Source organism: Hermetia illucens, chromosome 1, assembly GCF_905115235.1.
Source record: "Hermetia illucens chromosome 1, iHerIll2.2.curated.20191125, whole genome shotgun sequence".
Lineage (NCBI taxonomy): Eukaryota > Metazoa > Arthropoda > Insecta > Diptera > Stratiomyidae > Hermetia > Hermetia illucens.
Genome location: NC_051849.1, coordinates 152558869 through 152576662, shown reverse-complemented (window position 1 = coordinate 152576662; position 17794 = coordinate 152558869). Strand labels below are relative to the sequence as shown.

The 17794-nt window shown below is 37.7% G+C and overlaps 1 protein-coding gene across 2 annotated transcripts in view; it reads right to left on the bottom strand.

Annotated features, from left to right (window-relative positions):
* The window catches only part of LOC119655778 (calcium/calmodulin-dependent 3',5'-cyclic nucleotide phosphodiesterase 1-like), an 831136-nt gene that overhangs the window by 687310 nt on the left and 126032 nt on the right, over positions 1-17794 (bottom strand). For both annotated transcript variants that reach the window (XM_038061896.1, XM_038061905.1), the window contains exon 3: positions 17294-17343. The gene's annotated coding sequence lies outside the window, so the exon portion shown is untranslated. The remainder of the gene's footprint in view (positions 1-17293; positions 17344-17794) is intronic.

Genomic DNA, 17794 nt, shown 5'->3' with positions numbered 1-17794 from the left:
ACCCAACTGAATATATTATCCTTAATGGATAATATTTTCAGTTGCGATCCCTTCTTTCCTGTTTTAACAGAAAATTATTTGCGTGCTTTTCACTTCACCTAAACTCCATCATTGAAGAGTCATATGAACCTCAACTAAATCTAATTTACTGAAATCAAAGTTTTTCATCAAAGAGTTACCGAAAGAAAATTCGGTAGCGAATAAACAATAATGGGATGTTATGTACTCACCCTGGAATTCGGCTTGTATTGGGCTAGCTGACGAAGAGGACAATATAATCATTTCATATAGGACTGCAACCACATGATCATTATAATCATCTATATTGTTTCTTTAATATAATAATAATCGCGACAATCCAATTGGATCCCCTGGTGTTGGGGCACTTTATTTAGGATCGGTATGGTGCACTACAGGATCACAGTACCCTATAGGTGGCAATATGATAAGCATTGCCCTCGCCCGAGATCATTACCCTGATTTGAATCAGCTCCTTATTCACAGCTGAGTCGACTGGTATGCAACGTCAGGTCACGATACAAATCCTACTGCCACCAGTGAGATTTGAACCGCGACCGTACGACAGGCTATCTGAGCTATCTAGTTTCCTATAGCTCCACCAAATTTAGAACATTGTATTTACTTTTATTTAACATTGTATTTATTTCACATTATCGTATTTCCAAATAAATAAATATTTCCTTTCTTCCACGCGAGTTGTTACTTCTCGGTGCCTGCAGATTCTTCTCTTACTCATTAGAAACAGAACTCAAAAACTTAAGGACCTGTACATATAAATATATACATCGAGCTGGGCAAATTATTTTAAAATGGCATTGATTGATAATTCAAATCATTTTTGGATTGCGTAGCAATTTAATTAGCTCAATTTATCCGCGACTGCATCTTTTCGAAATCATTTGCGGACTGACGTTTCTTATTATGCTAATTTTACACCGTTCATAGTTCTGTGTATAGTTACTGAGCAGTGGTAGGTTTTCATTACCTAATTCAATCATATCTTAAGATTAAATTAGGTAATGAAAGTTTACGACTGCTCAGCAACTATACATTAGGAATTTATAAGAATATTTAATAATTTCGCATTCAAAATCCAGGCCTAACTTTCTCTGTAATAAATGATATCTCCTGTTCCAAAATCTAAAGTTAGCAATATAATCTCATTTCACTTCAAATTTGTCTGTTCTAGGCCCAAAATGAAACTTGTCTTAAATTGTGACGACAGCGAAATTGACGATATCTCCCAAAAGTTCAAGCATTTCAGGTAACAAGATTCACGGATGGCATCTCATTCCCGAAGTCAACCGGCATAACCAAGAGAAGACAGCCCAGTCAGCCGTTAATAAAATTAAAGCGTGAAATGGAAAATGCGCTGACGTTAAATGATAGTCAAATTCCATTTAGTGGTTTTCGATTTGCATATTTGTAACAAGGTTGCTGTCAACGACGAAAATAAATGAACGGTGGTGCCGGAAAATGATTTTAGCACATTTTGGAAAATTTATTAATTGTTCGGTTGCAGGAGAGTAATTAACGATTTGAATATTTGAGCCAAGGTGACCACAAAATTAATGGAATATATTTATGAACAGGAGTTTGATTACTAATCGGCAACTATCTGACAAGGAATGAATTTGATGAATATTTATATTTGAATTTGCTGCGCCCAGCTTACACTGAAGGTCACTTAAACATTTTAGGTAGGTGATTGATCAGACTTTTTCTCAACCGGATCCTTCGGAATATTTAAATTGCTTCATATCGTCCTTTCCTCTTTCTTTCACCGAGTTCGAAACAAAACTTGGCTGTTGGTGAAATCAATAGTGTTAAGACAACTTTGTTTACATTGTTGAGAAGTTCGTTTTCAAATAAAATGTAAAAAGGAGAAAGCATTCCCTTTTGTGATTAACACGTTTATTGCTGTGGGAATACCCTCTTTCGGCAAACAATTCTTCGCGGTTCCAGTCTCACTGGTGGCAGTGAAATTTGTATCGTGATTTGACGTCGGATACCAGTCGACTCAGCTGTGAATGAGTGCCCGAGTCAAATTAGGGTAATAATCTCGGGCGAGCGCAATGCTGACCACATTGCCTCCTAGTGTACTGTTACGGTCTTGAATGAAGTGCTCTAACACACTTAAAGGCCCTGATCCAACATGGATTGAAGTGTGTGCTGTTGCACCGTCTTGTTGGAACCAAGTGTCCCCCAAATCCAAATTTTCTAGCCGTGGGAAAAAAAATTCTGTAGCATGTTTACATACCGGTCCGAATTCACCTCATTTTCCTCAAAAAACCAGGGACCAATAATTCCAGCTGAGGAAATTGCACACCACACTGTGACTTTGGGTGAATGCAAAGGCTTTTGATGCAATTCTCGAGGGTTGGTGTCAGCCCAGTAGCGCATGTTTTGTTTGTTAACCGACCCACATAAATGAAAATGGGCTTCATCGCTAAAAAAAACAATAGCACCCTCGGGAACGACATCAAGAAGAAGCTCACACGCGTTCATCCGAGAATTGAAATCACGTTCTGAAAGTTCCTGCACTATCGCCATCTTATAGGGATGAAAATGAAGATCATCACGAAGAATTCTTCTCACAGAACGATCGGATAGTCGAAGGGCAGATGCGTGTTTGCGCGCAGAACGCCGTGGCGATCACAACATTGACGCTCTCACTGCTTCAATGTTCTCAGGTGATCTAACGGGCCGAGGGACTCCAGTTCTTCCTTTTGTCGCACTTGCAGTTTGTCTGAATGTTGTGACCCATGTAACAATTGATTTGCGGTCTGGGACGGGAACCAACGGGACTAAATTAAAGCGATTCCGAAATGCACGCTTTGTTGCAATAACCGAACATCCGCTTGAAAAGTAAACCTCAACGGCAAAGGCACGCTCCTCAATATTCCAACGCATGAACTGTGTCGGGACAAAACTTTACAGTATCCCCTCTTGAACGAGACCACTAGCGCTCCGCTATGACATCAACTAACTGAATGGCGCGCATTTTAAAAAAGGAAGTTATGCTGCCGCACCCTGTATTTAATGGTAAAAGTTCTTTTTGCGAAAATTTTGAATGAAATTCCGCATGGTCAGTTTTGCTATTTTGGCGCTCATTAGGAAATTTTTGTTTCCACAAGGAAGTTGTTTCCCAGTCTCTAAAAATGCCGGTATTTCCCATCATAGATGTTGGAAGTGTCCTTTCTTACCTTTCTGTTGAAATATAATCTTCTTTTCATTTGTTAAAATAAAACAAATCGGGAAACCGGAAGCTCGGCGCTTCAGGTATTAAATGTTTTGTTTGCTTCTTCTGTGAGTATATTTGAGTGCAGAACTATCCCATTTGTACGTAGCCCGGTATTTATATGCATTTAGCAAGTCATCGATATTGATGTTGATATTTAGTTGCAGTAAATTGACACTTCAAAGTCAGCTTTGAGCTACTGTAACTTTGTTAGTAATAATATCATTTTGATCAAACTTGGGGATAATTTGCTTCATGTTATATTCTATACTACTACCAACTTTTATAACTCTGGGATGAGATAAAAGGGGTTTTTACTCAATTTCCCCAAAAATGTGGCAATATGAAATTATTACCTTAATTTGTGCAGACATGGATCTGGGGAATATTTTGAGCCTTGGACACTGTATAAAGCTTCATGACTTTTTTCAGATTTTTCAGTTGGATAGTTTCTGAGAAGGGATCCGTTAAAGAAATCATAGCTTTCCGCTCCTCCCACTCCTCGGCGTTCTGGCAAATCTCATTCGATACCCAGCATATTCGGTGAAAAACATCTCTACATACCCCTTTTACATGTATGGGGACCCCCCCCCCCCTAAATCTCAAAGTAGAAGGGTATCACTCACTGTATATCTGGGCGTTCATAGTTCCCACCTTCTCAACAAATTTCGTGTTCATCGGTATAGCCGCTTCTGAGAAAAGTACGTGTGAAAGACAGGCAGACAAACACTAAACCGATTTTAATAAGGTTTTATTTTGCAAACAAAACCGTAAAAATGAGTATGGACTACTGTCACAAGCCCGTAGACAGTTCGCCTCCCATTTACTATGGTTCAAACTATAAACACTTGTTATACTATGTTGGTTACAAGTTGGATAGGTTGTAAAATACGTAATGAAAAAGATGAAAAGACTAAAGCACTAAAAAGCCTGATACACATTTCCTAGCTGGTTTCCAAAAAGACATACAACTAGCTACTAACTCAATATTTTATTTCACATGATTCGAGATTTCATACTTTTGAAGCTACGATAACACCTATTTAAGTATCGTGTTTACCGTGAATCGTTTTATTGGCAATAATGTTCCACATCAAAATTACTATGTTCCAGATGAAATTAACGACGTTTCAAGTCAAATTCACTACTGTCAAAATGGAATTAACATTTTTCCAAACCAAATTAGCGCCTTTCGAAATGAAATTAACATTTTTATAAACCAAACTAACGACTTTCCAAATGAAATCTTCTAAATCAATTTAACAATGTAAAATTATTAGATGACATAAACACTGTGAATGAAAGGTGACTTCATTTCTATTGTGATACGCTTTATATTAGATATATGAAGCACGTGAGACTCGTTAATGTAATCTGTCCATTCGGTGCAGATGGAAGAAGTAACATTATATGAAGTATGTAGGATGTGAAATCTTTGAATGTTACCTACGTTACTGCTTCGTTACGAGTACGGGTAACATGACCTGCACCATGCCGAACAGATCCTTAAACTTTTGAAAATCCTTTTCCAATTAGATTCACCATAGGGAGATATGGTACAAAAAACGTTTGAAACTAATCTTCTATATTGTAATATCATTTTAACTTCGTTTTGGATCTGGACCTTGTTCATTCTGATTATATTTTTGCTTCAAAATGTTGGAATTGTAACCAGTACCCGAGTTTTTCCCAAGTCAAGCGGCATCATTAGTGCAACTCTGGATGTAGAGGGCGTTGAGATGCAATATGAGATATTTTTGGGCGAGAGCATTTATAAAAAATGTTCATCATTAGCGAAGGACGAATAATTTTTCATTCAATCACCGGCCACCTGATCAGTGAAATTTGACAGACCAGCTAACCGTCCATGTTGCGGCCGCTGTGGATGGCGGGCTTAAGAAAATAATTTGTGCCTAAATATCCTTGGCATACTTTTTCTTCAGTTGAATGCTTCGCAGAGCGTTCATTCAATCCACTTCAGCGTAGCGGCAACTTAAGTGCATTTCTCATAGCAGCTGAACCAATTCTCTTGTGAATTTTTGGCGCATTTAATTTAGAAAATCAGTGATTCGATGCAAATTTGATTTGAAAAAAGATACTTTTATATTTATTAGCTTTAAAAAGTGATTAATTTGATTTAAAAAAATTCATTTGGAAAGTCAATTTAATTTAGAATTAATTTCATTTGTAATGCAGTGAATTTGAATTGGTAAAATGTCAATTTTATATGAAATGTCGTCGATTTGAGGTAAAAATGCTAATTATGAATAGACAGATTTTTACCTTTCATTTCTTACTTTTTGTCGCAGTATTGTAACTCTTTTTTTAAATCATTGGGGCTACATATTTGAGGTTCAGTTTAAAGCAAAATCTTATTAAATTCGGTTTACTGTCTGTCTGTCACATGCACTTTTCTCAGAAACCGTTGTACTGATTGACAACAAATTCGGTGGCAAGGTGGGAACTATGAACACTCAGGCATGCAGTGAGTTATGATACATCGTTTTATGTGGAACTTTAGGTGGCGGGGGTTTCCTATATATAGAAAAGATGTACAGACATTTTTTTTCATTGTCATATATAATTTTCAAATAAACTCTTAGTTTTGAAACCGATTGCGAAACCGGGGAGTAAAGGGGTCGTAAAAGGAGGCTATTCTCGTAAACTACACACCAGAAAAGTCTGAAAAAAAAATTATAATGCTGACTCTATATGACGTGTAGGCTCCGAAATACCCTCCATACCGACATCTGCTAAAATAAAGTTAGTATTTGAATATTAATATATTTTTAAAATTTACTGTGGACCCCCGCGAGTTCTTCTTAGACGGACAAATATTATAACTAGATAAATATAGGCTTTAATATGGAGCAACCTACTGGAAAGCTTGGTGGAGATCCTATCAGTATTAACAAAGTTACATTAGTTCAAAGTTGCCTTATTTGCGTCAAATTTGTACTACCTAAGACATGAAATGTCAGTACCAAATTGGATGAAATATGATGAGCTATGTATAAGTGAGAACATCGTACACCCGAATATCTTTACATGAAAGATCAACAAAACCTTCCATACCTGAAGCGTCGAGTAGAATAGAAAGATGTATGAAACGTATTAGTTATGACCGAAATTTGTTCTTTAATCTTTAATGATACATATTAGCCTACTGCTTTTAAGTTTTGTGTAAAACAATTTTTTTAAAAATCGGTTTACTGACGGTCAGCTCGTCTGTAAGGTATTAAATGTATCAATCGGCTGGTACTTTCCTAAGCTGACCTCGGTTTAGACAATTTCTGGAAGAAGGGGGAATACCGGGGCAGGAAAGTGATCATTTCTCTTACTGACCCATTCTCTGAAGCTGAAACAGAAGATATCAAAAAAAAAAATGAAGCTGCCTCTCTAAGGTCTGTAGGATTGGAAATACCCTCTATATCGATACCTGCTCAAATAAAGTTACTAATAACATATTACTGTAAGTTTTAGTGATTGGCCGCAACGCTATTCTAGAATCATGAATCATTGCGGTAGTATATGCCGTAATATGGGTGATCCTACCAAGTTCGGTGAAATCGGACTATTACTAATAAAGTTGTACTAGATCAAAATTGTACCCTCTGTGCAAGTTTACTTCAATCTAAGACTTGGAGTGTCAGCATCATGCCAAAGTGACTATTCTGACATAATACTCCCAAAACCGATCATGCTCTATTTATCCAATATTGATAGAGTACAGTTTTTCGGCACAAATGTCTGTTATATAAACTTTCTTTTATGTATCTTTCTAAACATAAACATCATCTAAATTATAAAGCATTTTATTTTAAATAATATTATAAAAACTTGGCGACTTGGCGTCATATGCGAGGACAAACATAACTTTTGTTGTATTCGTCGGCTGGGTAGTTTCTGAGAGCAGGTTTTGAAAGTAGTTGGCCGCTTTCTGACCACTGCATTTCTCCTCTTTGCAACCATTGTCAAAACCAACATTCGTTTCGACAAGTACTAATCGAGTCCTTTCATTTGATGCCCCACATGGCAATATTCAATGAAATAAATGTCCACCGCTCCTTTCCGTGGATGTACACCCCCAAAAACTCCAATATAGAACCATGTAATTCAGCGCATGTGCGAGGGTTCACAGTTACAGGTAAAAAAAGAGTGACAGATGGACAGCCGATGAGTGGTTTTTGCTAAGGGTTTGGATTCCATGAAAGGGGGTACGAAGGGTTTATTTAAACTTTTTTCCAATAATTCGCGAAAATAAACAAATATTTTCAAAATAAAGTCTTTCTGGGACCGAATGAATACACAACTGTGTATAATTAATAATCGTGCCTTCCAAGTAATTCACACTCAAATCACAGCCTCATCTGTCTAACGAAGGCCCTAACCTATTGTCCGCAAACGCTTGCATCCTTTCAAGATTTATGTTGTTTGGTCAGTATCCTTACACTAATTGCCACTTAACTCTTACCTTTTCTCCAAAATCGGATCTATTTCATTTAATGGAAGATTCTTTGATGTTAACAATTAATTTGTAAGCAATACGGCACTTGAGTTAATCCGCAATGAAACGAATCCATTTATATCTTAAACCGAAGAGAAATGAATGGAAAATGGGCTTCCACTTTGAAAGAACGAGAATAAATGCCAACATCAAGGATCTTCACTTGAACATTTTAACATATAGCATTCATTTGGTTTGGTGTTTATTGGAAAATGGACACACAAAAAGCTTTTAGATACAACCTCGTCTCAGGTATGAAAAAGATACGGAGTACTTTGGTAAATTATGTTTAACATATACCGCAAGACCGGGTGCATGGAATCTTACGAAAATTGGTGCTAGCGTTTACATAATTTCAAGCTTTTATAAAGATCCTGACTTCTAATTTACTTACTCTTATCAGAGGAAGTTGAACGCAGCGCAAATATGTACGACTAAAGTCGGGCAAATGAATTATTATTTCAAAAAGAAGATGGTCAATTCGTAATGCATTTTAATCTCCTGAAAATCCACCAAAATTTTGCTGGATTATAACCAAGCCGCAACATTCAACGTAGCTCGAGGCCAGATCCAACATGTAAAAAGAGTTAAAGGGAATATTCTACAGTCTGAAAGATATTGATTATCTGTTTCACCTTAAACATCTTCACTTTGCCTTCTTTAACAATTTACTGCAGAAGAGCAATCGAGGACGAGGACGTTTTCGACGAAAGTATAAATAATTGTTCCTTGCAAGTCTTACGTCAGTTCACCTTAATACCGCTTTTCGTTAACTACAAAAAGTTGTAGGAAAGCAACCTACCTTTCCCGAGCTCAAATTTACGAGAATACATCATCATATCTCGCAAAGACCGAACCCTCGCAAACTCTTTCTCACCTTAAATACGTTGAAATTTAATATTTTTACCGCTTGAAATTTATGTAAGTCGGCCTGTCGGGGTCGAAAAAACCGAGGAAATGAGAATGAGGAAAATTTCAACTCTCATAAATTTTATTTTGCAAGGGTTTCATCTCAAGCGAAAAGGAAAGATGTTCAACTATATAAAACACAACCCTTAATTCAACCTAGTCCATCTGTTTGCCAGCAAACCAGGCGAGATATTTCCAGACGGCCTGAAAACAACCCCCAAGAAGAACAATAAATCTGAAGAACAACATCCTTAGCATCCCTGAAAGAAACCACTTTACTGTCCAATTGTGGAACCCAATAAATCTGTTCCCGCCTCTACTAATCTGTGCCTTATGGGAATTCTACTTACTATTGACAGTCATTGAGACTACAATTAATTTGGCTGATGGATACAATGAATGGCGATTTCATTTCTACTATGATTGTACGTTGTGGTTTAATTCCTGGATTCAGTGTATTTATTAGAGCGATTTAAGAATTGTTTAGCGATTTAATGGGTTTCGTCGTCCATTGGATTATTCGCACAACAATTTATTATTTCATAACAGGAGGTACCTGGAAAATGTTGATATTATTGCTTTTCTACATCAGAAAAAGGTGAAGTTCCGTAAAGCACCCACAGGTTACGGAAGGAGAAAGTTATTGATAAGGTTTCTTTGTTAGAGGGCGTTGGTACAAAACATTTATTTCAACTCGTTGGGGCTAATGAAACATTCGTGTTCAACAACAAATTACTGTACAAATGTAATATATTTGATTTACTTCAACCACCCAATCATTCACTCATAATCTGTATCAGTATTGCTGCAAGAACTACTTCAAAAAGGTTATGCATTTCGTCCTTTTCATTTCGAAATCGGGCCCATCTTGCATAGGCCCGAAATGTAAAAAAGCCCAACTTCAGTAGATATCAAATTTTAAAAGCGTTTCCTTGAAAGAGACAAATGGTTCAAAAAATGCACTCGTTTAACTATGACGCTTCTAAAATCTATCATCTATACTCAACCTGATTAATGGTAGAGGCATGATTCGCAATTTCTTGCCGCTTTAATAGAGATGAGGCAATTTTACGATAAATTGCTTTTCATTTGTGGTAGCAAGAAAAAGTTAACATCTCTTGAAAATGACTCATTCCGCCCCCCCCCCCCCCACTCCTTTCCATTCAAATTTCTAAACATTTATGTCAAATTGATAAACAACTGCGTTACGTATTCGCTTATAACACAACAACTGCGTTGCGTAACGCTTATAACAGGCTGGCAACTAATTCACAATATACTATTGCTTGGAACTCCAAAATGAGATTTGGATCTCATCGGAAATGCAACGAGAACTACGGCAATGGGGAAAGGGCTTCGAGTTTAGAGTCTGCAACGTGGTGTTTCGAGGTAGCCTTCTGCAAATGTACGCGATACTGCATTCGGTGTAGCTGCTGCTACGCGGTCTATTTCATACGGACGTACCTTTAAAGCACCCATCGAACAAGTTGGAAAGTACAAGATAGATGTCGGGTGTATTTCTGGAAGCGAAATTATTGGGCGGTGAAGTAATTGATCGGGTACTCTTTTCAAAAGCAGGAGAAGTCAGTGTGCCGCACTCCTTTGTAATCCGTAAGAGCACCGCAGAATTCGTATCAAGGCATATGCTACATTGGAACACAAGGATTATTCAGTAAAAGACAAATAGTCACTTCGAGTCAGTACTTGATTCATTGCACTTGAACAACGTGAAGATAGTGTTCGGGGACTTCAACGCGAAGTTAGAAGAACAACCGTGCTCAGAGAACTACTCAAGACCACACTCGCCACGATATTACCAATGAGATTAAAAAAAAGCCAATTGAATCCGCTTACAAAAATACGGCCATTTGTTTTCTTCAGCCCAGGATCCACAAGAGAATATGGATCGCTCCAGACGGGGCGTAGTGCAACTAGATCGATCACGAGCTCATTGCGAAATTAGTTACATCTAACATCCTGACCTTATGCTCATACTTTGGGGTAAATTGCAACAGGGACCACTATTCCGGCTGATCAAAATTTAAGATTTGCTTACAAAAGTGTGGCAGCAGGAAGAATCCTGGCTTGAAAGTCAAAAACCATATTTTACAGGTTGAAGTAGGAATCTTATTAGACATATGAAGCAGCTAAGAAATGGAGGAACCCAATATTTCGTAATGCTACTCAATGCTACACTCTAATCGGTCATTTCCCACCACCTATTACAACTGAAGAAGTCAAGCACGCAGGTACTGAAGAAGTGCTGGGAATATAACGTTGATGTCCACCAAATTGTCCTTGACTGCAAACAGGTATAGCGCAGTATCGATCGAACAGTATTGTTGTCTGTATTTAAATTTTTAAAAAAATTGATTAATATCCTGACACGAGGAAAAGACAGCGCAAAGAATACACCCAATACAACGTTTTACCTCGTATTACCAATTTTGGAATAATGATAGTAAACAACAAGTCAGGAAACCGGAAGCTGGACGCTTCAGGTATGAAAGGTTTTGTGTGTTTCTTTATTAAGACATTTGAGTATGCATTTGTCCCATTAGTACTTATAACGTAATATATGCATATGTTATGTGAGAATATTCGCATCGAGTTTGAATTTGGAAAGAAACAACGACTTTGATCTATTATAACTTTGTTAGCAATAGTGTGATCTACACCAGACTTGGTAGGATCTATGCTCTATGTTATATCCTACATCGTTACGAAATTTTGTGGTGCTAGAATGAACTTAAAAGGGATTTCAGAGTCAATTACTAAATATTATAGTAATAGACTATATTTCGGAGCCTAGGCACCGTATGGTAGCAGCCTCTTCATTTCGATCTGTTTTCTGTTTGTCTGTCTGTCTGCCGCACGCATTTTTCTCGGAGACGGTTGTACGGATTCACACCAAATTTGCTGGAAAGGTGAAAATTGTGAGCTCTCACGCATGCAATGAGTTACATAATTCTACGTCGATTTTAAGGGGGGAGGAGAGTTCCTATACATGCAAAAGAGGGGTGCAATTTTGTTTCATCATATATAGTCATGTGGGGTATCAAATGAAAGGGCTCAGTTAGTTCCCTCCGAAGCCCTTTTGACATTTGCTGGAAAGGCGGGGAGTGCGGGAGTTGAAAATGATCATTATGGACCCATTCCCAGAAAATACTCAACCGAAAAATCTAAAAAAAATGAGAAACTGCCACTATATGGTGCCTTAGCTCCAGAACACTCCGATATCCTTTCATATCAAGTTAATAATAGTAAGGTACTAAAATTAATCCTAGTACCACGAAATTATTATTATTAAGTATCTAGGCCAGTATAGAAATTACCCGAAGTAATCTATTTGGTTAACATTTTCTCTCCGCCCTTGCATGGCATAGCTTTTGTTAGAATGTGAATTAATTTATTGTCACTTCCGCATTTCAATCAACACACCTACTCACACTTAGCCCGTAGGGTGGTTTTTGTTCGTGACTACGTCGAAACGGTCTCAACTTCAAAACTGAAATTGAGAGGATATTTCTGAGAAAATAACTAGGTAGAACAATTTGAAGAAAGTTTTGCAAATTCGTCGAAGCAACACGAACACTATGTTTTGAGAGCCAACTGCCTAATGACGAATCTCTTCTTCGCCTCTTCTCAGACGAGGTAACACCGATGAACAGTGCTAGGGAAAGACTTTCAACAGCTTTTTCCCTAAGTGTTCTATGGTAATTCGGAATATAGTGGTTGCTCCTTCATCGGAGCCCAACTGGCTTGAGACCGTCTACAGGTAATAGTGGTAAAAAATAAATGGTAATGTGTTTCCTCATGATGAAACTGGTGAAAACTTTTAAGTCAAAATAAGCATCAGTGATAGCTAGTTACTTACTGCGGGGGAAACCATGCTGTGTCCGGGTAGCTGAGTGGTTAGAGCACTAGGCTACCGTACGGAAGGTCACGGTTCAAATCTCACTGGTGACAGTGGAATTTGTATCGTGATTTGACGTCGGATACCAGTCGACTCAGCTGTGAATGAGTACCTGAGTCAAATCAGGGTAATAATCTCGGGCGAGCGCAATGCTGACCACATTGCCTCCTACAGTCTACTGTAGTGTACCGTTACGGTCTTGAATGAAGTGCTCTAACACACTTCAAGGCCCTGATCCAATATGGATTGTTGCGCCAACGATTATTATTATTATTATTAAACCATGCTGAATTTACAAGCTGACAACAAAATTCTGCAGCCTTGGCTCTACACACAGAACACAAATCGGTATATGGATAGAATTCAAAATGCAGTGAATAGCAAAAAAAACTGGTATTTAGAAGTACTATTTGCTAAATTTCCAAGAAAAAAACAAATCAGAAACCGGAAGCTCTGTTCTAATTTTTTATGTAAGAATATTTGGGTTCGCAACGGATCCATTTGTAAATATATCAGTGCATATATACGTGGAATATAGCCGATATTCGATTCGATGTAGTACTGACATTTTATCTCACAAGGAGTAGTAATTTGACCCGAAAGAGAAAATTTTGACATGTTGTGACTCTGTTAGTAATAGTAGGATTTTCACCAAACTTGCCAATATGATGGTTCATTCCTCGTCTTTGCCATGTCAGAACTAACACCTTCCTCCAAAAGTACTAATCGACTCCTTTCATTTGATATCACGACTATATTGGATGAAAAAAAATTCACCCATCTCTTACGTGTATATAGACCGCCCCTTAAGTTGACCGTGCAGCAATGTAGCGAATAGGGACATACCTCTTCATGTGTAAATTAATGTTTATTTACTTTCATTTCAGACTGTGCATATTTGCTCATCTCTGGTGCATGGACCAAAACGGCTATGGGAAGGATACCCAGAAAATAAAACCAACATAGAAGAAGAGAGAAGGAGTAAACTTTCAATTTTAGGGGCACGACACCTCAGTACCGGCGGCTTTTGGGAGTGAGCAAGTGGGTTACCAACCGTCGATATCCTTCAACCGCAGTGTGTTGGTGGTCGATAACTTGGCCACAATAGCACTTAATGTTACACGTGATTTAGATTTGGAAAAAAAATGTATTTAAGCGAAGCAAGACCCTTGCGCAAAATAATAACAAGCGAAAAATGCCAAACTGAAAGGAAATCGCTGCCCAATCAAGGCGGCTTCAAAACTCACCGCATTTGTCCAAGAACGATGACGAGATCAAGGGATTGACCCATTCAGGAGAATTCTCTCTTGAATTCCCTGATCTTCACCAACGCCAAAGACGCTAATACTAAAACTCAGATGACGGAGTGTTTAAAAAGGATAATCCGGCCGAGGTTCATAGAGATCAGAGTCCCGATATGGAGGAACCACCCTTCATGCAGCATGAAAATAAAATAGTTAAGCTGTGGCAGTTTCTTGTATTAAGTAAAAGCACAATGTGCATCAAGCTATCAAAAACATGGTTAGAGCCATTAAGGTCCTCTATAATAGATTGCAGGCCTAAGAAAGAGCACTGAAGCAACAGCTGAAACCCGCCTTCTAAAAGATCTAGGTGGGGATCTCAGCAAAATCGGAAGAGCTCAGAAAAACGATCTCATGTTTGATTTGAAAAATCCAGCTGGAGTAGAACTGACAGCTTTCGTAATCAAGATATAACTTGAAAAACAACACCGTTTCCGTCGCTGGTAGTACCGTTTATTTTTAGTGCTGGTGCTACGCTGGAAAAGGAAACAACTTCCTCCCGAAATATATGTTGTTTCTGACATTAACTTTTTTGCTAGAAACACCATGAGCACACATTGATTACAAGTTAAGAACTCACTTGGTGAATATATCACTGTGCGAGCCCAAAAACATGAGATCAACATACAGTGCCCAGATTTCGACGAAGTAACACCCAGAGAAGAAATCTGGACTGCATTGAAAGATCATTTTAATTTGTGAACATTGTGACTGATGCAGAAGGCGCACGTATTCTTCTACTGCCCGAGTTGCCCCGTAGGAAGGAGGAACTTAGAGGAGACTCTAGGTGAAATGCTACATCTGGAAAAATAAACAACGAAAAGTGGAAATGATGCGGAAGGCGCGGTTTCAGTCGCCGCGGATAGAAGAAACTTGACCTAGCTAAAGTTAACTAGCTCTGTCCCGTACCTAAAGGTAGTTCTACGAGATAGGGGGATCCGAGAGTCGATTCAGCAGGTAAAAATCACACACTGTGGCTTATCTAGGCTATTATATATTTGAGACGGACAGACAGCTGGACAGGCGAAAAGACAGTGAGCCAATTTTAATTAGGTTTGTTTTCAACAAAACCTTACAAAAGGGAATGCGACATGAAATATTGGGGATCTATCCGAGAAGTTATATGATTACCTTAAGTCCTTATATGGTGAATAAGTAACCCAGAAGTTTGCATACTTCTTTCCCTTATGTTGGGGCAACTTACTCGGTTAGATTGGATTTGTCGCCCTTACGGAGTGTGTAACCTATCCGCTTCACCGTGCGATGGCGAGTTAGTTGAATATCGGCCTCTCGAAATCGGTGCCCCTGGTTCGGATGCCACTTGCTCGCTGTTGTAAGCTAATCAATTGGATAGCATGTGACGATGCTGACACAGCCGAACAGTTCCATCTCTCAAATCAAATAGCGAAAAATAAGCAATATAAATAAGTCGCAAACTGGAAGCTTGGCGTTTCATGTATGAAAGGTTTTATCGAGTTTTTATATAATAATACTTGGACACATGATGTTTCCATTTGTACATTACTCGAAGCGTACATATATGTTTAGCAGTTTGCAAGTAGGCTTTCCAATGAAACCGATTGCTTCGTGCAAAAGTATAACAGCATTAGCACTTACAACATAATGAATAGAAAATTGCCTTCCTTCTCAATGGCATCAGTTTCAAATTTGACGCTGCGCATTCGAACTTAACGACACGAACTAAAACAATATATTTTTCGAACTGCAATATAAATCATATTATATACTTTAAGTAACAGGTTAGTAATAATTGCTTCAAAACTAGAAATATTGGTTTTGTATAGAAATAAACTTTTTCTTAAATTCGCGAGTGTTCCTCGCCGCGGTTGGAGACAGAAGACCGGCTTATTTCCATGCGGTCCTTTCTGTCCCAACCAACGGCACTTTCTCACCGCTAATTCTCCACTCCAGTGGCGAGTTCTAAATGAGTGGCGTGTTCTAAAGTGAGTGGAGAGTTCCGCGCCATCTACCCGTCCGCATCCGGAATATTTGAAATAAATTTCGAATGCTGCGGATCCTGTCACGCCACCTATGCATTGAGTACTTCCGACTATTCACTGCAATGCTAACATGTTATATCTTAGGTTGGGTTCCAGTAATTCCATTTGGAACAAGCAGCTTTTCCTATTACAACTTTTTTAACAATGGTATGATTTCCACAAAATTTTCAGGATCAGGCCCGGTACCATTTCCAATATTTTCGCAAAATTTTATAGTTTCGGAGAGGAGGCGAAGTCCGCATTAAATTTTCAAAATATAATAATGTACTATTATCAACTTTTTTTGATCAGATCGATGATAAGTATTTTGAGGCCCAGATTTGGTATACTTGCCCAGATATAGTATACAATTCATATCAAAACTAATACCTCATTTGGAAATAGCCGAGAAAAATGTGCACCCTCTTTTGCATGTAAGGTGCCCCTTAAACCATATTCCATGTTAAGAGATATAACTGTTACCGCGAAAAGTCCAAATGATTGGCAGATAAACAGACAATGAACTGATTTTAATAAGGTTTTATTTTCCACAACTTTCACATCAAATAGTATCGTTCTAGCAACCTAGGGGCGCTAATTTTATTACTTTAACCCTAGTCGTTTGCATATACTAGGAGTTTTCGGTTGGCCTCTCTGGTATATGAGAGGTAATTGCTAGTCTAGACCATTTTATTTGGGTAACCATATCCAACTTCCCTTCTCTAAATATAATTTACTAGCAGGAAAAAGCACGGATACCTAGGGCAGTATCTGATAGGGAATGTTTGCCCCATGAATGTTAATTTTGAATTAGGATTGTTTTAAGCCAAATCATTTCTAGAATAGTATCAAATATTTCAGACGAGTCAGTAGTACACATGCCGCTGTTGTCTTCCTTGGTTTGTCCTTTTCACAATGAATGAAGCTGTGTCTTGTCAATATTCTGCTATCCTCCACTCATTTCTGAAACTTATATTCAGTGTCGTTGTTCAACTATTCATGCTCTTTACTCCAAAAATTGTTCCGTAATAAAAAAAAAATTTTTAAGTAAAAGTATATTTATATACTATACTATATATAAAGTTTACGTTATAGCACAATACACAGCACGAACAGCTATTGTACATTGAGGGTTGTATTCTCGCAATTATGGCATTTTGAATAAATTTCTCCTGCATGGAAAAAATGTAATTTGCTAATGGATACAACTTGGACTGGATTAAATTTAAAATTTTTATTTGATTGCTAGAAACTCAAAAAGATACTAATATTTCTGTGTGTGTTGTAGAAGGGGCTATGTAAATAATAATCTCATTCGAAACATCAAAACATTTTCAAGGATTCAGAGAGTAGTGTTTGCTTGCAATATTTATCTGATAACACAGCTTGTGAACTTACTCCGTTTGCTGCAGCTTTATATCAACATATGCAATGAAAGCTGTAATTACCTGCAAAAGAAAATAAATAAATTTGAGTAATGGGTATTTACTTGCCCAATCTAAATAGAAAATACTCTCCAAATAATGGTAGGATGTGTGTGATGTATTTATAGTAGTATATAGTATACATGTATATTGTATGTGCATATTCGGAGAAAATTAATTAATAAATAATAACCCACGATCGCCCATCCTTTCAATTTGCGGTATTAACTAAAAACAACCGGGCCCTTACATTTTTCCTATGTATCGTTCGATATTCAACCTTCTTTTGGAATGTTTTTTCGAATAGAAAAAAATATAATCTTCTCAATCTTTCTGTGTGTTATTATTGGGGAATTGATCTATACCATAAAATCTTTAAGTAACGAATTCGATGATCCTTTATACTTGTTTCCTGTGAAAAAATTTGGCTTCTCAGACAAAATATTGTGGTTGGTGGCAAGCAGTCTCCCTTTGT